The 20617-nt window shown below is 36.1% G+C and overlaps 1 long non-coding RNA gene across 1 annotated transcript in view; it reads right to left on the bottom strand.

Moving 5' to 3' along the window:
- The window catches only part of LOC123583455, a 60112-nt gene that overhangs the window by 15784 nt on the left and 23711 nt on the right, over positions 1–20617 (bottom strand). The window contains exon 3 of the long non-coding RNA XR_006704881.1: positions 1185–1257. This is a non-coding gene — a long non-coding RNA (uncharacterized LOC123583455). The remainder of the gene's footprint in view (positions 1–1184; positions 1258–20617) is intronic.

Raw genomic sequence — 20617 nt, 5'->3', positions numbered from 1 at the left:
GGAAACAAAACTAATATAAAAACAGGGAGGGGAGGGGCGCCTGGGTGGCGCAGTCGGTTAAGCGTCCGACTTCAGCCAGGTCACGATCTCGCGGTCCGGGAGTTCGAGCCCCGCGTCAGGCTCTGGGCTGATGGCTCAGAGCCTGGAGCCTGTTTCCGATTCTGTGTCTCCCTCTCTCTCTGCCCCTCCCCCGTTCATGCTCTGTCTCTCTCTGTCCCAAAAATAAATAAACGTTGAAAAAAAAATAAAAAATAAAAATAAAAAGAAAAACAGGGAGGGGAACAAAACATAAGAGACTGATAAATATGGATAACAAACAGAGGGTTATTGGAGGGGTTGTGGGAGGGGGGACGGGCTAAATGGATAAGGGGCACTAAGGAATCTACTTCTTAAATCATTGTTGCACTATATGCTAACTAATTTGGATGTAAATTTAAAAAAATTAAATTAAAAATAAGTAAAAAAAAAAATAAACAAGGGCTTAAAACTGGAGAGTACAACTTGTTTAGAATTGAAATCTTCCAGCGTGCCTAACCATTGAATTATTGTTATATAGGCATTTTCATTTCCTTTGATAAATCTTACTTACATGTGGATTGTCCACAATTTTATTCTCAAATATATCCCTACCCTCAAGTTTTGAGGAATAGCACATTATGCCCTTATGTACTGTCAAAATATGTGTAATTTAAACTTCACAAACTCTGAAGTAGTTATTATAACAAACTTTTTTTCTGATGAAGAGCTCAGATTCAGAGTTAAAGCAATTTGCCTAAAATTGCACACATGTTAAGTTGCTATGCAAGGACACAGCCCAGCTATGACATTTTGTCATATTATACCTCTTACCAACAAATTAAAGTTCGAGCACCTCTAAGATGCTAGAATTTTAAAATTTATTTCCTCCTTCATATCATTTTCTCCCAGAATAAAAATTATTTTAAAGTGACCCACATCTAAGGGCACTTATATACTACTGCATAATGTTTTGCAGTTAGAAATTCAGTCATTGACATAGGTAGTGTGTTACAATACGAAAAAATTGAGATTTTCAAATCAGACATATGCAAGTTCAAATCTAGATTTGGCCACCAACAATGAATATATGAGTGACCTTAGGAAAGTTATTTCAAACCTCTAGATTTCTATTGCCTAAATCTATAATATTGCAAAATAAAACTTACCCCACTGACAACTGTCAAGTTTCCAGGTAATGTAAACAGAGCGTGTAGCATGAAAGCAGTGTTCAGTAAATGGCTGTTGTAAAAAAACGGGATTGATGAGTAAAGATACTACTACTTTAAAAGGCAGTCATTAAATATTGCTACTACTTCATAATTTACATTTCTGAAGACATATTCTGAAAATACATTATAAGAACATTGAAGAGGGTGAAAAACCTAAGCTGCATGTAACACGCATACACACCCACCCCCTCCCACACACACACACACACAAACACCCTTATTCTTTATAGTAAAACAAAGATATTTTCCAAAGAAATATTTGGACATTTAGAAGACTCTTCAGATGTGAATCACCACACTCCATTAAATCTACATATTTATTAAGTAAGGTTAAAAAGATAGGATATATCAAGATCACGTTTTCACAACCTCTCCACCATCCAAAGCTACTTTGTGTGACTTTGGGCAATCTACAGCCAAGTTTCCACCTATTATAATATGAGATAATAGAGCTAGATGTTCTTTAAGTTTATATTCAAACGCAAAAATTCTATCCTGACTATATTACTCTAATTAAATTATATAAAATTAGCACAGTATTTGAGTATTAATTTCATTCCACAACATTAACACTGTAGGATGATAAATTAATCTATGCCAACCACATTCACAGTGCTTATTTTTGTAGAAATATAATGAATCACGTTGACTGGCTTTTTCAGGTTAGTCGTTACAGGCTTACTACTGTGCTGGGCAATTTTGAGTTTCATTCTTAATTCTGCAGTGCATAAGCTCAAAATTATCAATTCAGCCAAAAGAAATCCCAAATTCCTGGGATTAGATGCACTCTCTACAATTTAAACTCTGCAAGAATTCTCTTTTCCTCAGCAGCAATTTTTCTCTGTGGTAGCATTGCCAGTAGCATGCAAACAACCTTGAATAAAATAAACCGTCTCTGGACCCCATGTCCTCCTATAATCACTACCCCATTTCTCTTTCCATTGATCCCAGAGTCGCTTCCCTGTGTTTATATTATTTGGCCAATCAGCAATATTAGACACTGCTGGTTATCCTTTCTTTCTTGTAGCTTTGTTTGTTTTGTTTTCTTTTGTTTTCCCTCCATATATTCAAGATACTTCTTTCCTAGTTCTCTTCTTTACTGCCTACCATTTCCGAATCTCCTAGTCTGGCTTCTCCACTTCCACTAGACTTTTCACTGGATCTAGAATCCATGATTTTGTCCGTATATTCATTGACAATTTCATTTCATGGCTTTAAATACAATTATGCACCTTTGCCCTGAATGTATGCATTCAGACTTGAGGTCTTACTCAAACTGCAGATTCATACACGGAACTATCTACCTGATATTTCTACCTGGGGTTCTAATAGGCATCTCAAAACTAACATATCTAGAGAAAAACTGTCACCACCCACTGACCCTACTCTCAAGCAGTTCTGATGAATTTAACCATTTATCATCTTTTCTGTTGTCACCCAAGTCATCGTCTTTCATCTAGATTATTGCAACAAACTTCTAATGGATCTCTCTACTTCCACTCTTGCCCCTTTCCAATCCATTCTCAACAGAGCAAACAGAAGGATTTTTTAAAATATAAATCACAGTGCTTTGTTCCTCTGCTTAAGAACAACCAAAAGCTTCCCTTTACACTTAGAATATAACATAGGTACATACAATAGACCTCAGTATCTACCCCTACCAACTTCTGACCACACACACCACCACTGTGACCCCAACTCAGTACACTATACTGACTATCTTTCTGTCCTTCAGATATAGCAGTTTCATTCAAATCTTAAACCTTTATTCTAGGATATTTGAATGGCTCACTCTTCAAAATTCAGGAATTAACTTTAATGTTGTCTTCTCAGAAAGGCCTTTCCTGCCCACTTCATCTCTAGCACATCATCCTGTTTTACACTCAAGATACTATACTAATTATTTTGTATTTATCTGTTTATTGTCTGCCTGGCCCACTAAATATAATCTTTACACAGAGCTTCTTCTATAGAACTCAATTTTTTATACATAATGCTTAAAACAGTGTTTCCCATTAGGAGACTTTCAATACATGTTGAAGGAGCAAAGTTAAATATATGTAGTTGTAGCTACTCACAATAGGGATGAAATGGCATCAGATATTTAAGTAGAGCTTAGATCATCTCTTCAAGAAATTAATAAAATGGCAGCTTGGCTTAGGCTGAGAAGCTTTATGTAATTTAGTAATAACCAGAAATCAGTAATTTTCGTACCTATGGACAGCATAGCAGTTATCAAGCTTGTATCTTTAGGATTTATATATATTTCCTGACTAGTACATCTTTCCCATACCAAAGTAACTCTAACATGTAGTCAGTGACTGAAAGCAATAGGTATTAGGGTAAAAGCAGTGTCTGAAGGCCAGTAACTGTTGGCCTGTTAATGTCAGCATATAACTGTGACTTCTAAGTTAAGTCTGTGGCTCTAACTTAATTTGAATGGGAAGAACTAAATAAGACCAGTCAGTATACCCATTTCTGCACAGATTACACTAATGGGTTCAGTTTTGGAGAACTCTAGACACAGGCCTGACAGTTCCATTATTTCAGAGATATATGTGGACACAACACCAATCCTGGAATTTGAGATTAGGCCGTGTTTCCTAGGCCAATAGTCAATTTTTTTCTTTTGTTTCTTTTTTTAATCTAGAATTGGAGCTATAATTTATACCTCTGCAGTTGTATTTTTAAGAATTACTGGTATGGTAGGTCACTGTTTCCTTAGGAATATTCTAAAGGGTTACCACAGTTAAACTTAGGTATTGGAAACCATATGTGTTCAATCCTGTGTCTTTAATGAGCACAGACAAACCCCTTCCCTGCTGTGTAATTCATAGCCACACTAGGCAAAGGAAAACACAGGCAGGAAAAGGTTAGTCTTTAGTGACCTAAATCTTCCAAGTACTTGCTTGAGTGGCAGTCATGCGACAGAGGTTGCATCCCTGAGGATTCAGGGACATTTGCCTATTTGTAGATTATCATCCCTGTGGATAGCTCACTGCCAGACCACCATTTCAATAAGTATAATAGGGCATAGACACCTATCTTTTATTTTCACAGAAAAATTCTTTCTCTCATTTTTTTCTTCACCAACAGAAAGATACTGCTAATGACAGAGTTCTTGAACAAGTCTAACCTCATATATCACTATATCTGTTCTCATTCGATTTATTTAATTATTTTCCATTTTGCTAATTGTGACTATCCAAGTACCACAATTTATCATATTTCTCTACTTTTTAAAAGACTCATTTATAGTTCTTGTTCTTTCATGGTTTCTTATTAACATTTATAATTGCAGCTGCTTTACAGGACCTTTCATATCTTCTTTCTTTCAAAGTGTAGCACCATTTAGCTTTAGTGTCCCCTAAACCATTTTTTTTCTAATTTTGCTATTTCATGTTGCCTCTGTAGGTATATTTTAATCCAGGCTTTTATACAAGGGAAATTTAAACCTGTCATTGATTTTCTGTTAAGAAAATAATGACATAAACATTACCTGGTAGAAAAGTAAAAGAAGATAACTTAAATGTTTTATTTAATAAATAATAAATGCACTGGATTCAATCAAATGATTTGAATTAAAAATAGACCCTAAATAAATACATAAATAAAAACTAAATTCTGCAAAAGAAATGTAGGCTTTGCAGAACTCAGCATGAAAATTTTCTAACTTCTCATTTATTAGCTTTTACCCACTTCTATATTCAAGAAACACATCATTCACCCATGAGATATAGGATGCTATTTTAAGGGGTAATTAAAATTAAAGATGAGTTTCTATATTAAATATGTAATATCTTATAGATGTGATAAAGATATAGAGCAATTTCAGGAGGATGCAATATACCTTAAGAATTCAGCAGACGTTTCTTCTACTTAGGAAAACCATGGAAGACTTTTAGGAAAGGTGATATTTGAGTTTGGATCTTAATTGAGATTTAGAGTATTTGCATAATAACTAACATTTGCACCTGAATAAAGCATATAAGCAGAAAAATATAGGATGTGGTTTGAGGATAGTAATATAGTAGGGTTAGAGAAAACATAGTAGGGTTTGATGTACAACCGAGCCTAATTGTAAGTTGGTCTTCCATCATAGAGAACCTGAAGTGAAAATTTATCCCTAATATGCAATAGGAAAGCACTCAACAATTTAAGTTTCAGAGAAATCTGATTGACTGTATTTCCTCTATAATAGCAAAACTAATCTTATAATGGAAGGCACTCCAGTTATAAGACTATTACAATGGACTAAGTCAAGCTTGAACTAAGGTGGCAGGAGAGGATACAGAAGTCAGCTTGATTTAATGCTAACTTTAGGAGTTAGAATAAATATACTGGTAACGAATGAAATTAGAATAAGGCTTAAGCTAAAGCAAATCCAGGATTCTGCACCCAAGTAACTAACAAAAATTAAAATGATGATATCAAACACTTACTGTGAGGCTGCTAAATTTTAAGTTCCCCAAATGTATTCATTTATTTAATCCTCAGACCACTCCTATGAAACTAAGGAACCAGTTTCCTTCCTATGAAACTAAGGACTGCCATTAACAGAAATTAGAAAATTTGATGGGGCAATAGTTTTGGAGTGAGGGATAATGAGTTTCATTTAATGTTGTGGTTTTAGATACAATTTTAGTCAAGACAAAGTAAGTGATGCTGCAGAAAGTTATCTCCTGTATTTTAGAAATCAAATACAATAAAGGCTTATTTTTCCCACTCATTAAATGTCCCACATGGATTGTCTATGGACTCTGCTCATACAGACCTAGGCTGATGAAGTTTCTGCCATCTCAGCTGGCATTTTCAACATAGCTCCTCTGACAGCTCCACAGAAGGAGAAAAGGAGACTAGAGTAATCTCATACTCTTTACTGCATCAGCCCAGACAGGACTGCCATAACTTCCACTCACAGCTTTTTGTACAGAACGAATCACATGGCTTAAACATAACTGCAAGGGAGGCTGGGATATGTAGGGGAGCATGCGGATTACTTGGCAAGCATTACTATCTCTGCCACAGGTACCATCTGCTCATTTAAAAGATATAGTAGTATAAAATAACTGGGATCCAGAACTAAGTGTAGAGTTCCAAACTATTTTTCCAGTCATGCGCTAAATTATTTATAGGTCACAGATTCCACTATTTTTTTAATTGTACTTTTGTCTTCTACCATGCGATTACATTTGCTGAAAATTCCTTCCCTTCCTTATCCTCCTAGTTAAACCATACTCATTCTTCCAAATACAATTCAATACATTCAAGAAACAGTGCTGTGGTAATTAGCTATCTATACTAAAGAGAAAACGGGGCGCCTGGGTGGCGCAGTCGGTTAAGCGTCCGACTTCAGCCAGGTCACGATCTCGCGGTCCCGGAGTTCGAGCCCCGCGTCGGGCTCTGGGCTGATGGCTCAGAGCCTGGAGCCTGTTTCCGATTCTGTGTCTCCCTCTCTCTCTGCCCCTCCCCCGTTCATGCTCTGTCTCTGTCCCAAAAATAAATAAACGTTGAAAAAAAAAATTAAAAATAAACATTAAAAAAAAATTAAAAAAAAAAAGAGAAAGCAATCATCTGAAATACAAATAGATTCTGGGTAAAATAAAGAGTGAATATAATTTTAAAAGACACAAAATGCTAGAAGAAAACATAATATTTTGAGTGCGGATATAGGAAGAATCTCAAAAAAGATCAATTGATTCAACTACATAAACATAAAATTTCTAGACATAAAATATATTGGAAGATTTTAAAAATAAGGAAAAATACTTGTAAAAAAAGTAAATATTAAAATATTTTACATCTCTGCCCCCAAACTACAAAGAACAAGCCAATTCATAAAGAAAATATAAATAACCATAAGAAAACTTTAGAAATAAAAAATCACTAATTATTAAAGAAATCATTTTAAATTATTAAATAACTCTTAAAATGCAATAGAAACGAGGTTTACTTTTACATTTCTAAAATTGGCACTCAAAATTCTAAACATAAGTTATGAAAACTCATACTTTTTGTATCATTAGTAGGGAATATTTCTGGAAAGTATTAACTAAGTTCATGAACTCATTCCACAAATATTTGTATATCTACTCTGTACTTGACACTATCATAGGGATTTGAGATACATCAATTAAAATAATAGTAATAGTAGTAAAAGGAAAAATCCTTGCTTTCATGAAACTTACACTCTAGTTGATGTCCTAGTTTGTTTTGTTTTGTTTTTTTTCAAACGCAGATCCTGAGTTTGAGTGCAAATAATTTATTTAGAAGTAGATGTTTTGGAAGGTATAATAGTAAGCAATTGAATTAGGGATATGAAGGCAACCAATCAATGACAAATTGTTATGTCAATTATCATAGTAAGAGAGTGTCAGTATTGGGAGAAACTCCAGGAAATAAAAATTAAACAGTCTTGAGAATTAGGCACAAAAGGCTTGAGAGAGCTGGCATAATTGCGGACTAACTCATGGAAGTTGTTTGAGAGCTTCTTTTAGATTGTTACTCTCTCCACATATTCAGTCTACCACACACAGAACAGTTTTCTACAGATCCAGAGGGAAACTGTCAAGCTCAAAGATGCAGAAACTGGCACTTAGGTATGAGCAGAAATATAGTAAAATATCTGCTAGGTATATGTAAGGCACTTGCAGGTATGCTATACTAAGACAATAAAGAACAAACATTTTTTAAAATGTTAGCTACAACATTAGAAGGTAACAAATGTTGTTGGCAAAAAGAAAAGACATGGAATAAGATAAGAGGGATTGGTATATCCAGGCAAAGGAAAGACCAGTTTCTACTATTAAGTAGTTGAACAGGGTAAACCCCTTTGGGAGGATGAGATGTATATACAGATTTGAAGGAGGAGGGCGAAAATCAACCAAATATCTGTGTGAGATTATTACAAGCAGAAAAGACATCAAATCCCATTGGATTTTTGCCTGGAAAGTTTGAGGAACAACAGTGAACCTAATGTAACTGGTATTATAGCCACAACAGAAAGAGAGGTAATGAGTTGGCTTGGGAACGATAGTATGTGAATTAGGTAGGATCCTAGAGACTTGTAAGGCCTTTCACTGTAATTGAAATGGGATCCAGAGCAAGGTTTTGAAAAGAGGAAGACATAAAATGTTTTCTGTTTCAAAATGATTGTTTTAGCATTTTCATTTCTGGTCATGAGAAAGTAACTGGTGTCAAACTTACCCTGCCAGAATAAACAAATAAGACAGTAGACAAAATAGACAAGGTAACTGTTTTCATAATTGGAGAACAGACAGCCCAAAACTGTGATCCTTGAGAACAAAGGAAATTTACAAGCTCACATAAAAACACTTAGAAATAGATTTAATGAATGTCAAGCACAGCCTCTACACTAAAAACTACAAAACACTGGTTAAAGAAATTAAAAGAGGCCTCAATAAATGGGTAAATATACCATGTTCATGGATTTTAAGACACAATATTGTTGTGATATCAATTTCCCCAAATTGACCCATATGTTTCAATATAGTCCCAATCAAAAGCATAATAAAAATTTTGGTAGCCACTTAGAAGCTAGTTCAAAGTGCATATAGAAATGCAAAGATCTTGCATAAACAAAATTATTTCTTATAAAATTTCCCCAGCTTTATTGAGATATAATTGACACAAAACTTTGAATGAGTTTCAGGTGTACAATTTGATGATTTAATAAATGAATATGTTGCAAAATGATCACCGCAATAAGGTTAATTAACACATCCATCATCTCATGTAGTTACAATTTGTATTGTGTGTTGAAAACTTTTAGGATCTACTCTCTTAGCGACTCTAATATACAATACAGTATTGGTAATAACTAAAATCACCATGCTGTATATTACATCCCCAGAACTTATTTATCTTATAACTGAAAAAAACTTTTTTTTTAATTTATGTATTTATTTTGAGAGAATGAGAGAGAGAGAGTGAGCATGTGTGCATGTGTGGTGCACATAAGTGGAGGAGGGCCAGAGAGAGAGGATGAGAGAGAGAGTCCCAAGCAAGACTCATGCTGTCAGAGCAGAGACCAACTCAGGGCTCAAACCCATGAACTGTGAGATCATGACCTAAACCAAAATCAAGAGTCAGAGACTTAATCGACTGAGCTACCCAGGTGCTCCTGGAAAAACCCTTATTTAAAAACAAAACAAAACAACAACAAAAAACATTTGAAAGACTTTCACTGCCTGATTTCAAGAATTTCTAAAAAGGTATTATAATCACACTGTGAAATACTGGTATAAGGAGAGAAAAATAATTCAGTAGGCCAAATAAAGTTCAGAAATGGAATTTGCAGAAAGTTCAGAAATGCAATGCAATTCATTGGGGAAATGGAAATCAACAAATGGTACTGAAACAACCGGATAAACATATAAAATAAGATACATAGCAGGAGCTACCTCACACTATACACAAAAATTATTTTGAAATTGATCACAGACCTAACCCTGAAAGCTAAAAGTATAAACTCCTTGGTACATTCATGAGAATATCTTAATGGTTATGAAGTAGACCAATATTTCCTTGAAAGGACACTGCAAATCATAGCTATAAAAGTTATAAATTAGGCTTGATCAAAATTAAACACACAAATCTCTCTTGAAGTATAAAATGATACTACTTTGGAAAACTAAAAAAATTTGTCACCGACACTGCACCTTAATAATTTCACTTGAGTATTTACTTCAGAGGAATTAGGATACCTGCACACATAAAAAGAGTTGCACAAAAATGTTTGTAGCTGCTTTATTCATAACAGTCACAAACTGGCAACTACCCAAATGCCCAACAAGTGAATAAACGATATATGGTGGCGTATATAGACATTATAATACTACTGAGCAATTTACAACATGAGCTATTAATCCAGCCAATATCATGGAAAAATCTTTAAAATAATTATGCCAAACACAAAAAAGTAATGAATCATCATTGTGCTTGAATTATATATGCAATAAGAAGTCGGAAATGTCTGTGATGTAAATTCTCCTTACTTACAGGTCTACACAAGAGAAGGAGAAGATGACTCTGAAGTAATTGAGAATGTTCTTTCAGATCAGATTATTCAAGTACATTGTTTCTCAACTCTGCAATTATGATGTCATAGAAAGTATTAAAACTGCCGAAAAGAAGAAAAGAGTTATACATTTTGTTGTTGTTATTGCTTTCTCTCAGCATGGCAATACTTGCCAGACTTCTGCAGTGTCTAAAACTAATTCTGCCTCCTGAATGTCATTTAGGGGATGACTCAAGGGACATCTGTGCCGTTCTGCAGTTCTGAGTGCAAACCTGATGGTATTAGAGAGAAAGTTGGGGAAAGCCAGAGCAGCCCAAAGAATCCTAAGTGTTGAGTTTGGAAATTTTTGCCTTTCTTGCTGAGATATATATGACTATTAACTCATTTCACCACAATTCATGATTGGGGTGGAGTTTTTGTTGAAGGCAGAGGAAGGTGTGATCTACTTTGGCTCATGAGCCTGTGATTCTCTGGCATAGTTCTTATCACAAACCTAAATTCCAGATGGACAGTGTGACATTTTTATAAAAAGAAATGGCTGCTGACGTTGGAAATAGAAGTCTCTAGTAAAGTCTTATTTAGTGTGTTCAGATTTGGGCTTAAAAGGGGCAGCTCTGTTAGGAATGAAAACATCCTTCATATCTGTTGTTTCCAATGTGTTCAATATGACCTGAACTGGGTGGAGCTAGAGTTGATGTAAATGATTCTAAACTCCAGGGACAAAAGCTAACAAACAGGATCTTTGGATCTTCCCAGAGGGTCCACACAGAACATATTCCTCACTAAGATCGAAACTTTTCCTTGTATTCTGCCTGGTTGTAATAACTCTGAATAGGGATTGGAAGATCAATGGAGACTGTTTCAGGTATATTCTGTGGCTCTCCCTTCTGAGTTCGTCTCCCACTGAGAATCTTAATTACCCTTAATTACAGAAAACTTAGTCTGTCCACCATTCACTGTGTTTCCCAATTGAAAAGCTTTATTATGTAAAGCTTTCAGAGGAGGCCCACATAATCCGGAAATGTAGGCAAATATGACTCAGCTCTCTAAAACTAAATTCTTGATGGGGGGGGAAAAAAAAAAAACTCCCCTGGAAAGAAATAAGAACCAATGCTGCAGCTACCTATAAAATCTGGGAAAGTATGTTAAGTGGGTGTCCTTACAAGGAGTTAGATGGAAACACAAACTGTGAACACAATGGGGTTTGCTTTTGATTTCCATGTAGTTTTAGCTGTTGCTATTTTTAGCCCCACAGGTACTTGCACAGGTGCTGCATCAAGGAGCAGCTGAACTCGGAGGGGTCCGTGGTTTACTAGAGTATATCGGGAAGAGTATATTTCCATCAACAGAGCTTGGAAATTTCAAGGGCTTATGACTGTCAGCAGCCATGTTGACATTGCCCAAGATTGCAGAGACAATCTCATCGGTCTTCTGATGCTTCTGTCTGCTGTTCCATGTCCACTATGTCTTGGGAGTGCAAGGCCATTGTCACTGGTGAACAACATTCAAACTGACTTACTGTTTTTCTGCTGGTATTTAGACTTTGGCTTCCCTGTATTATTGCCAAAACACAGGTTTCTTCTATGTGTCCCAGTGTATTCTGATGTTCAAAATGACCTGAACTGGAGAGGTAGAAAAAGTGGGCAAAGAAGCCCATCAGGCTATAAAAGACACTTTTAACTTTATGACAAGGGGCCGCAAAAGTTCATCAACATCATCCTCTTTTTTTATAACTCAATCTAAAAACTTTATTCCTCACCTAATACAACATTCTACGGAGTTTTAATAATTAGAAATCTAGTGCCGTCTCTTATCAGTCTCAGAGCCTCCACCCCCCAGCAAACCTTAACTAAAGTTCTACCCGTCCCTCCCCTAATGAAAGTGTGACATAAAATGATCATCATTCTCATTCTTTCTGTTTCTCTCCCTTTCTTTCTCGCTTTCTGTATCTCTTACACACCTGCGCAATCCTGTTCAAAAAGCTAATATTTTTTCTTGAGTATTTGTACTACCGTAGCAGTGGCACCAGCAACATGGTCCTAAAAAAAGGTACATCTAGGAATATGCATGTGAACACATCTCAATCATGTCCTTTCACTATGAAAATTAAGATTTTGCTCGGTTTTTGCACTTACAACACCCAATTCCCAGTGGCATTGTTCTGGTTTTCCTCAAAAGGTGGCGGCAAACACAATGCTATCATCCCTTCTATTAACTGCTCAATACTGTGCTGGGCTGACATAGTCCATGAGGGTGGGGATGGGGAATGGTGCCTAATCTTGGCCAGTGTGGATCCCATTACAGGGGATTAGGTTGACACTAATGGGCTTGATTCTGCAGCCTGTTCATCCTGTCTGCCAATAGTCAGAGTGAGCAGCCAGAGAACAGCACATCTGAGTGTCTGTGCCAAGACAACTGCAGTAACTGAGGCTTGCTGCTGTCAGAGCCCCCGCAGAATGGAGGCAGAAGGGAATGCGGACACGAGGAGAGAGGAGGCCAGCAGCAGAGGTCTCAGATTCGCCTGGCATGAAGAAGGGACATAGAATGTCAGGTGACGTGCTCTGCTGTCAGCGCTTCCTGTTTAGGAAGAGTTGATGCTCACTCAAGTGTACCCCTCAGGCTATAAAGGTTGGTTTACGGGAAAGCCCAGGATTATCACAGATTCAATAAATAATGTTTTCTGCTGTGCTTAGGAAGAACTGTTTTCTATATTTGGTGTGTTTCATCTTTCTTTTTTTTCTTGGCACAAAACCTGACAAAGAGGTAGAATTTGTGCCCCAAATGGAAAGTTTCCTTCCACATGAACTTTCTTTGGTGCCAGCTGGTGCAGCCACAGCTGATATTCACTGCAGGTAATAAGAGCCAATTCTCAGAAGCAAAAACAAGGGACAATTAGGTCCAAAAGCAGTTTCTAAACGTCTAGTCCCTCAAACACACCAAGAGGTCACAGAATCATTGACAATATATGGTCCTTGATTTATTTTGTAAGACAACAAGGGGAGGCTTTTACTCAAAATCAGAGAACCAAGCTAATAGTCTCTTGATTGGAAGATTGGCACTTTCGTTTCTGTTCTTTAGATGTCTCTATATTGTCCCACCTGTCCAACCTTGCTGAGAGAGTTAAAACTAGCACACTGTCATGTTAATATTGCTTCAAATATTAGAAATGATCATTTTTAATCTCTTTAAAATGTTTATTACGTACCAATTACAAAGTGCTTCAAGTTTATTATTTTTGTATTTAATTTAGGACCTAAATATTTGCATATCACTTTAGTCATTTTCTTGAAAGTGCTATACAAATTTGTCAGCCTCCACTCAAATCTTGGTGTCAGTAATTATGCCCATGACACAACACTTTTTTTCCTTACAATATCGAGGCTACCAGTATTATTCAAGGATAACTGTGTAAGATGAGGCAAAGTACCTAACCTCCAGGGACTAGCAATCCAAATGGGAATTTATGCTAGACGAATGGTTCAAAATATATATGTCTATATGCACCTGAATACAGAGAGATGTTAAATAAGGCTGAATTTGTAATTCCTACACTTGAGATGAGAAGGAATGAACACAGTCAACAAAAATTTAATGATGTGCCTAGACCCTTTTTTATACGATTTAATTTTCTTAATTATACACACTTAAATATTTACCAATGTAGCAATCCTTATCCCTCAAAATATTTTTAGTTAGATGATTTCCTATTTTTGCCAAAAAACGTATCATGTAAGTAGGGCGAGAATAACTATTTTACTGTTTTAGAAGAAGAAACACGTTCAGAAATACTTTCAGAAATATCCCTCAGTACCGATTCCTTTTCTAATCCTGTAATCTTTTCATCATGTTTTCTTCTGCCCTGAACCCTTATTATCATGTCACTCATTACCCTCCCTGGTCTGCAACCAAGAACCTCACCGGGCAATTCAAGAATATACGAATGTGTGGCTAGAATGAGATCACTATTAAAAAAAGAGGATTTGTTTTGTTTCATTTTTAACCAAAGAGCTGAAATTTGTGCCTTTGGGATCCACATCAGAAGGCCACTTAACTCCTTCTTCCCATAACTCTAAGGGCTCTTTTAGAAACTGAAATATAGCCTGAAATATGCCTTAGACATTTTAATTAGCCAGTGATTCAGTCCTTCTTTGTTAGTCACAATCCAGTCCGGATGTAGAAGTTGCATAAGCTATGTGAACGGAGAGAATTTCACATAAATAAGTGCTCACCAGGTATCAGAGAACTGAAAAGGAAAAAAAAAAAAAACATGGAGGTTTCAGGAAGTAGTAACTGCAGGAAGCTAGTGCTAACCCAGGGCCCAGAGAAGAAAAGGACAAGGTTGATATTACTAAAGTTTAGAATCTTGGCGAAGGGGCCCAGTGGGACTGTGAATCAGATCTCTGCAAAAGGATCAGGGTTCCAATATTATTGGAGCCTCAGAGGAGGGACCCTAAGGAGTTGGGATTCAGAACTCTGAGAAGGATGTCTTTAATGAGACTGGTTCTGCTATTGCTGGAAAATCTGTAACTCAGAATTGGCTTCTTCAACTGTAGCAAACCGCTGCCTTTAGGTGAAGAGATGTTGCATAGTAATATCCTAAGTCTCTTCCTCCACCTCCAACCCTCTAGTCTCCCTGTGTCACCCCTACTGGCAGAACTTAACAGGAACCAGCTGGCAAAGGAGAAAACCTAGTTTCCAGGGTTTCGGCACCAGCTTTACAAAGCAGAGTATTTAAGGGTGGTTTGGAAGCTGAAAGAAAACAGTTCAGTAATTATCACACATACAGAGGGCATAAAGAAGTAATATAGATCTTCTGATAGTTTATTTTGCCCGTGTTTATTCTCCCAATTTCACAGAGGGGGGCTCAAATCTGAAGGTGCGTGTTTAAGAACACAAAATACTTATTAATGAATTTCAAGTGGTTCTCAAACCTGGTAAAACATTATTAACCCCTGAAGCAGTTTTTCTAAAAAATGCCAGGGCCCACTCTGGACAAATTAAATCAGAATTTTCAAAAGCGGGACCTAGATATTAGTTCCTTTGTTTTCTTTTTACTTAGAAGGCTATTTTCATGTTCAACCAAAGTTAGAAATTATTGGTAATAGTAGATCAAAAGAAGAAATATAGATTAGCAACAGAAATAAGACCTCAAAAATAAATAATAAATAATTCAACCTCCACAATAAAGAATTCTAAGTGTATACGGTATTATTTTTTTTTATCCAACAAATTGGCTGTATTTCTTTTTGATGTAATCTCGTTTTATTTGATGAATGTTTGAAAACAGATACTCTCATCCATTGAATTAAAAGTTAAATAATATTGTGAAAGATGTTTAGTTGTTTGCTTCAGGAGACAAACCTTCATTACATTTGGTCCAGGAATTCTACTTCTAAGAATGCATTCTAAAAATGTCCATTTATCTATTTACAAAATATTACCAAAAGACTACTGTGTTCTCAATGCTGTTATAAGATATAGGAACATGGCAGGAGACAGCAATGTCACTACTAATATGGGGTTTGTATTCAAGAAGGCAGAGGCATAAAAAATGCATAAACATATACATAATCAGATAATATAGTACTTTAATGAAAATTAGTTCAAATAATGGGTATAGAATGAAATTACTTTAGATAGTTGTCAAGGATGGTTTCTGAGGAGCTGGTATTTAGAGTCAAATCCAAACAAATCTGTTATAGTTGAAGTATAGGAAGAAGTTCAGTATGGCCAAACTCAACAAAGGGCAAAAGAGGTGGGAAAGAAAGTCAGAGTTACTCAGGAACCCGTTCAAGTAAAGCTTCAAAGGCCACAATAAGGAGTTTGAACTTTAATTCCAATGAGAAATAATTTGGAGAGTTTTAAGAGCAAAGTGACACAATCTAACTTTGGTTTTAAAATGTCACTCTCAGTTCTTGCCGGAGGGAGGTGGGGGAGAAAGGAGTGGTAGGTACAGAATTAGGATGACTGGTGAGAACAGTATTAAAATTATCCAGGTACAGGCCTTCTGGCTAGTTCAGTCAGGAGAGCATGTGACTGTTGGTCTTGGGGTCATGAGTTGGGCCCCACGTAGGGTGTAGAGATTATTAAAAAATAAACAAAAAAATAAAATAAAGTTATCCGGGTGGGAGATGAGAGTGGTTCTAGCTAAGTAGTAGTTATGGAGATGTAATAAGTGGATAAATAGAAAAAATAGATTTGAGGAAAAGGACTGGATAATGAATAAGTAAAAAGGAAAAATACCTACTTTTTTGTTTTGTCTTGTTTGTTTTAACTAAGATGAGATACTAAGGCAAAAAAAAACCTAGGGTGAAAAACTTTTAAATGCTTACTATAGATTTTGTTTGGGAGCAGATGCCAGCATAATGTCTGGATAAAAGAATCTATCAATGTAGGGAGTAGATTATAAGTATGTATCTGGGGGTCCTTAGCAAATAATGGTAATCAGGGATGCTAATAAATGTCTTCACAAGGTCACTCATTGGAAAGTTTTTTTTTAATGGAAACCTGAAAATAATATGATAAAGATTAGTGAGGGAATATAGCGCAGATAAAAAGAGAATCAGATTGACTTCTGGTCTACAGCTACCATCACATTTTCTCTACTTAGACAAAGTTAGAGTCGAATAACACCCTTGTGTGGCTCTGAAGCCACATATATGATTGTGACTAAGAAAGAAATCTATGTGGCTTATTAATGTTCATTCATGATCATATAAAGATTAAACAATAAATGCAGAGACACCCATGATTTGCAGGAAAAAGTTTTCTATAAACACAACTATACTCCATATACTAATGTATCATAATTAGAAAGATTTTCATTCTTTCCGGCACATCTTGGTTGAAGTTATGATCCAATCAATAGCAGTTAATGTCACACTATTTTGGACTTTAAGTATAAAATATGGGCCCTTCTATTTGTTTATATTTAGATCTAATTGTTCAATTCTGCCTTCATCTATTACTCTTTATTTGGAATTACTCGTAACAAAAGCTCTCAGATGAAAAGGATTCACTGTGTAAGTGCCAGTGTAGATTTCCTGACACCAAGCAACAGACAATAGAGTTCTCACATGCGTTTTTGTTTTTTGTTTTCTTTTTTTTTTAGCAGCTTGAAACAATGCAAATTTCTTATCTCACCTTTCTTGAAGTCAGAAATCTGATTTTGGCTTGGCTGCTTTCTCTGCTCCAGGTTTCATAAGACTGAAATCAAAGTGTGGGCCAACTGGGCTCCTTGGAAGACTCTGGGAAGAATCTGCTTCCAAGCTAACTCAGGCTGCTGGTAGTATCCCTTTGCTCATGACTGTTTCTTCACTGGCTGTCAGCTGGGAGTCCATGTCTGTTCCCGGAGGCTACTTACAGTCCTTCTAATGCTTTCCATGCAGTCCCTCTCCAGCAGTTGATTGAATTCCTCTCATGCTTCAGAGCTCTCTAATTTCCCTTTCTGACACATATCTGACTGACTTTTTTACCTTTCCCTTCTGCTTTCAACTATTCATGTGATTACATTAGGCCCACCCAGATAATTCAGGTTAATCTCCCTGCTATAAGGTCAGTTGATTTTGTTTTTTAATAATAGTAATGTAATTCACCTTTTTTTACTTTAAAATTCACACCTGACCTCAAAAGTAAATTACTTACCAATTTGAAACCAATCTAGTTGAAGTAAATTCAATGACTTCTCAATTACACATTTCTAATGATTTTCTTTCAGTACATGCCAGTAGTTAGATAAGATTAACCCACATCTTAATGCTTATATCTGCTTTTATTTTTATTAAACTACTCATGTGAGATCATTATTATTTAATTATTTTTATATGGATGTCACAGCATAATAATAAATATTATAAAATTCTAATATGGACCTCTTCATCAATGAGATATTACGCATACAAGTCTTTTGTCTCTCCTAATGTTTAGTAGCTGTGGAGGTGGAAATAAGTTTGCATACTCTTCCAACACTAACCAGAAACAATTTACGGTAAAATACTTTGTATTAGCCTTATTTCAGTCCAAGTCAGTACTAACTTTTCCCTGATTAAAATATCGATACAGACTTTTAGAAAACAGTCCTAGGTCACATTTTCCTCCTTCTAAGCACAGACTTCTAAAGAAAATAAAGAGAATATATACCTCTTGCAGAGAAGCAACCTTCAAAATCAATAATGAATTAATAACAACTAGATAGTAATAGAAATAATGAGTAAAGAAATAACATAAAGCATGACACATCAGAAGCAATTCAGGATGTAAAATAGAATGATGTTTCTTATGATAGCTTTTTATTCCCCATTTTCCCCAAGATGCCCTAAATTAATCTTAATCTCGGTGAAGACAGTGGGAAAACAAGAAAAGAGAGAAGGACAAAGTGAAAGTTTCTTATATATTTGGTATAGTTTAGATGGCACAGAAATAGGAAAGACGGGACAAATTTCTAATTGTTCTATATTTGGAAACCTTGTGCATTACTGGTGGGAATGTAGATTGGTGCAGCCCCTATAGAAAACAGTATGAAAGTTCCCTCAACAAAATTAAAAATAGAACTACCATATGATCCAGCAATTTCACTTCTGAGTATTTATCCAAAGAAAATGAAAACACCAATTTGAAGAGATACATGTGTTCCTGTTTTATTGCAGCATTATCTACACCAGCCAAGATACAGCAGTAACCCAAGTCTACTGATACATGAATGGATAAAGAAGATGTGGTATATGTGCGAGTCAATATTACTCAGCCATAAAAATGAATAAAATCTTGCCATTTGTGATAACATTGAGGGACCTAGAGGGCATATATTAAGTGAAATAAATCAGACACGAGGCACCTGGGTGGCTCACTCAGTTAAGCAACCGAATCTTGACTTCATCTCAGGTTATGATCTCACAATTAGTGAGATCAAGTCCCAGATTGGGGCTCCATGCTCACTCTGGAACCTGCTTGGGATTTTCTCTCTCCCTCTCTCTCTATCCCTCCCTTGCTCACCCCTTGGTGTGCACATGCACATACGCTCTCTCGTAATAAACAAACTTTAAAGAAATTTTAAAAATGAAGTTATTGTCCTTGTTTTTCAAATGAGCTTTTAAAAACACAATAGCTTCATTAATTAACTTGAGGGATCATGCATTTTACTTTAAGTATCATATTTCCTCTAACTTAAAAACTATCTTTCTAAATGAAAGCATTTGAATTACAAGCAGTAAAAATGAAAAAAAGAAAGAAAAAGTGACCTCACTATGTAAATAGAACTATCTCTTTCATTATATTGGCCCTGCTTCTCTATCACATATCCAATATATGATAGTTTTCCTAGAGATACTTTTACATATTCTTCCACATATTAAATAAAGAATGAAAATTCTGTATCAATTGATTCAGAAAGGAAATATGATACTCTCTTCATTATATTCAAAATATTGAGAGATTATCATTCATGTATATGCACACACTATACACTAACTCTCTGAGCAGCTCAGTCCCACAATTCTGTAATAGTAATTCTTTTTTTAAAATTTTTTAGGTTTATTTATTTGGTTTGAAAGAGAGAGAACGTGCACACAAGTGGGGTAGGGGCAGAGAGAGAAGGGAAAAAATATCCCAGGCAGGCTCCACACAGCCAGTGTGGAAATCAAAATCCGACACTTAACCAGCTGAGCCGCCCAGGTGCCCCTATTAATGGCAATTCTCATCAATTTTTCTGTAGTTTCATAAAAATTCTGATTCACCACAGGGTTATGAAAACACTGTCACAGTTCTCTTAATGTAGTGTTAAAAAGTTCTTGATATCTGAAATACCCATAGAATGCAGAAAAAACTGCTTTTGGTGTTTCAGAGCTAATTTCCCCAATTCCCAAACAGAATGAAACAGAATGACTGGGGGAAAACAATTCTTCCTTAACTAAGCATCAAACTCTTGATATTAAAAAAAGAGGTGGGGGTGGCACCTGGGTGGCTCAGTCGGTTGAGCTTCTGACTTTGGCTCAGGTCATGAGGTCATGATCTCGCTGTTCCTGAGTTCGAGCCCTGCCTGGGGCTTTGTGCTGAAAGCTTGGAGCCTGGAGCCTGCTTTGGATTCTGTGTCTCCCTCTCTCTGCCCCTTCCCCACTCATGCTCTGCCTCTCAAAGATGAATAAACATTAAAAAAAAATTTTTTTTAACTTAATAGAAAAAATAAATGACGTTGGTGGGGGTGCTGCCTGGGTGGCTCAATTGGTTAAGGGTCCGCCTCTGGCTCAGGTCATGATCTCATGGGTCATGGTTCAAGTCCCAAGTCAGGCTCTGTGCTGACAGCTCAGAGACTGGAGCCTGCTTCGGATTCTATGTC

Source organism: Leopardus geoffroyi, chromosome B1 (genome assembly GCF_018350155.1).
Source record: "Leopardus geoffroyi isolate Oge1 chromosome B1, O.geoffroyi_Oge1_pat1.0, whole genome shotgun sequence".
Lineage (NCBI taxonomy): Eukaryota > Metazoa > Chordata > Mammalia > Carnivora > Felidae > Leopardus > Leopardus geoffroyi.
This window is presented reverse-complemented; position numbering and strand designations above follow the sequence as displayed.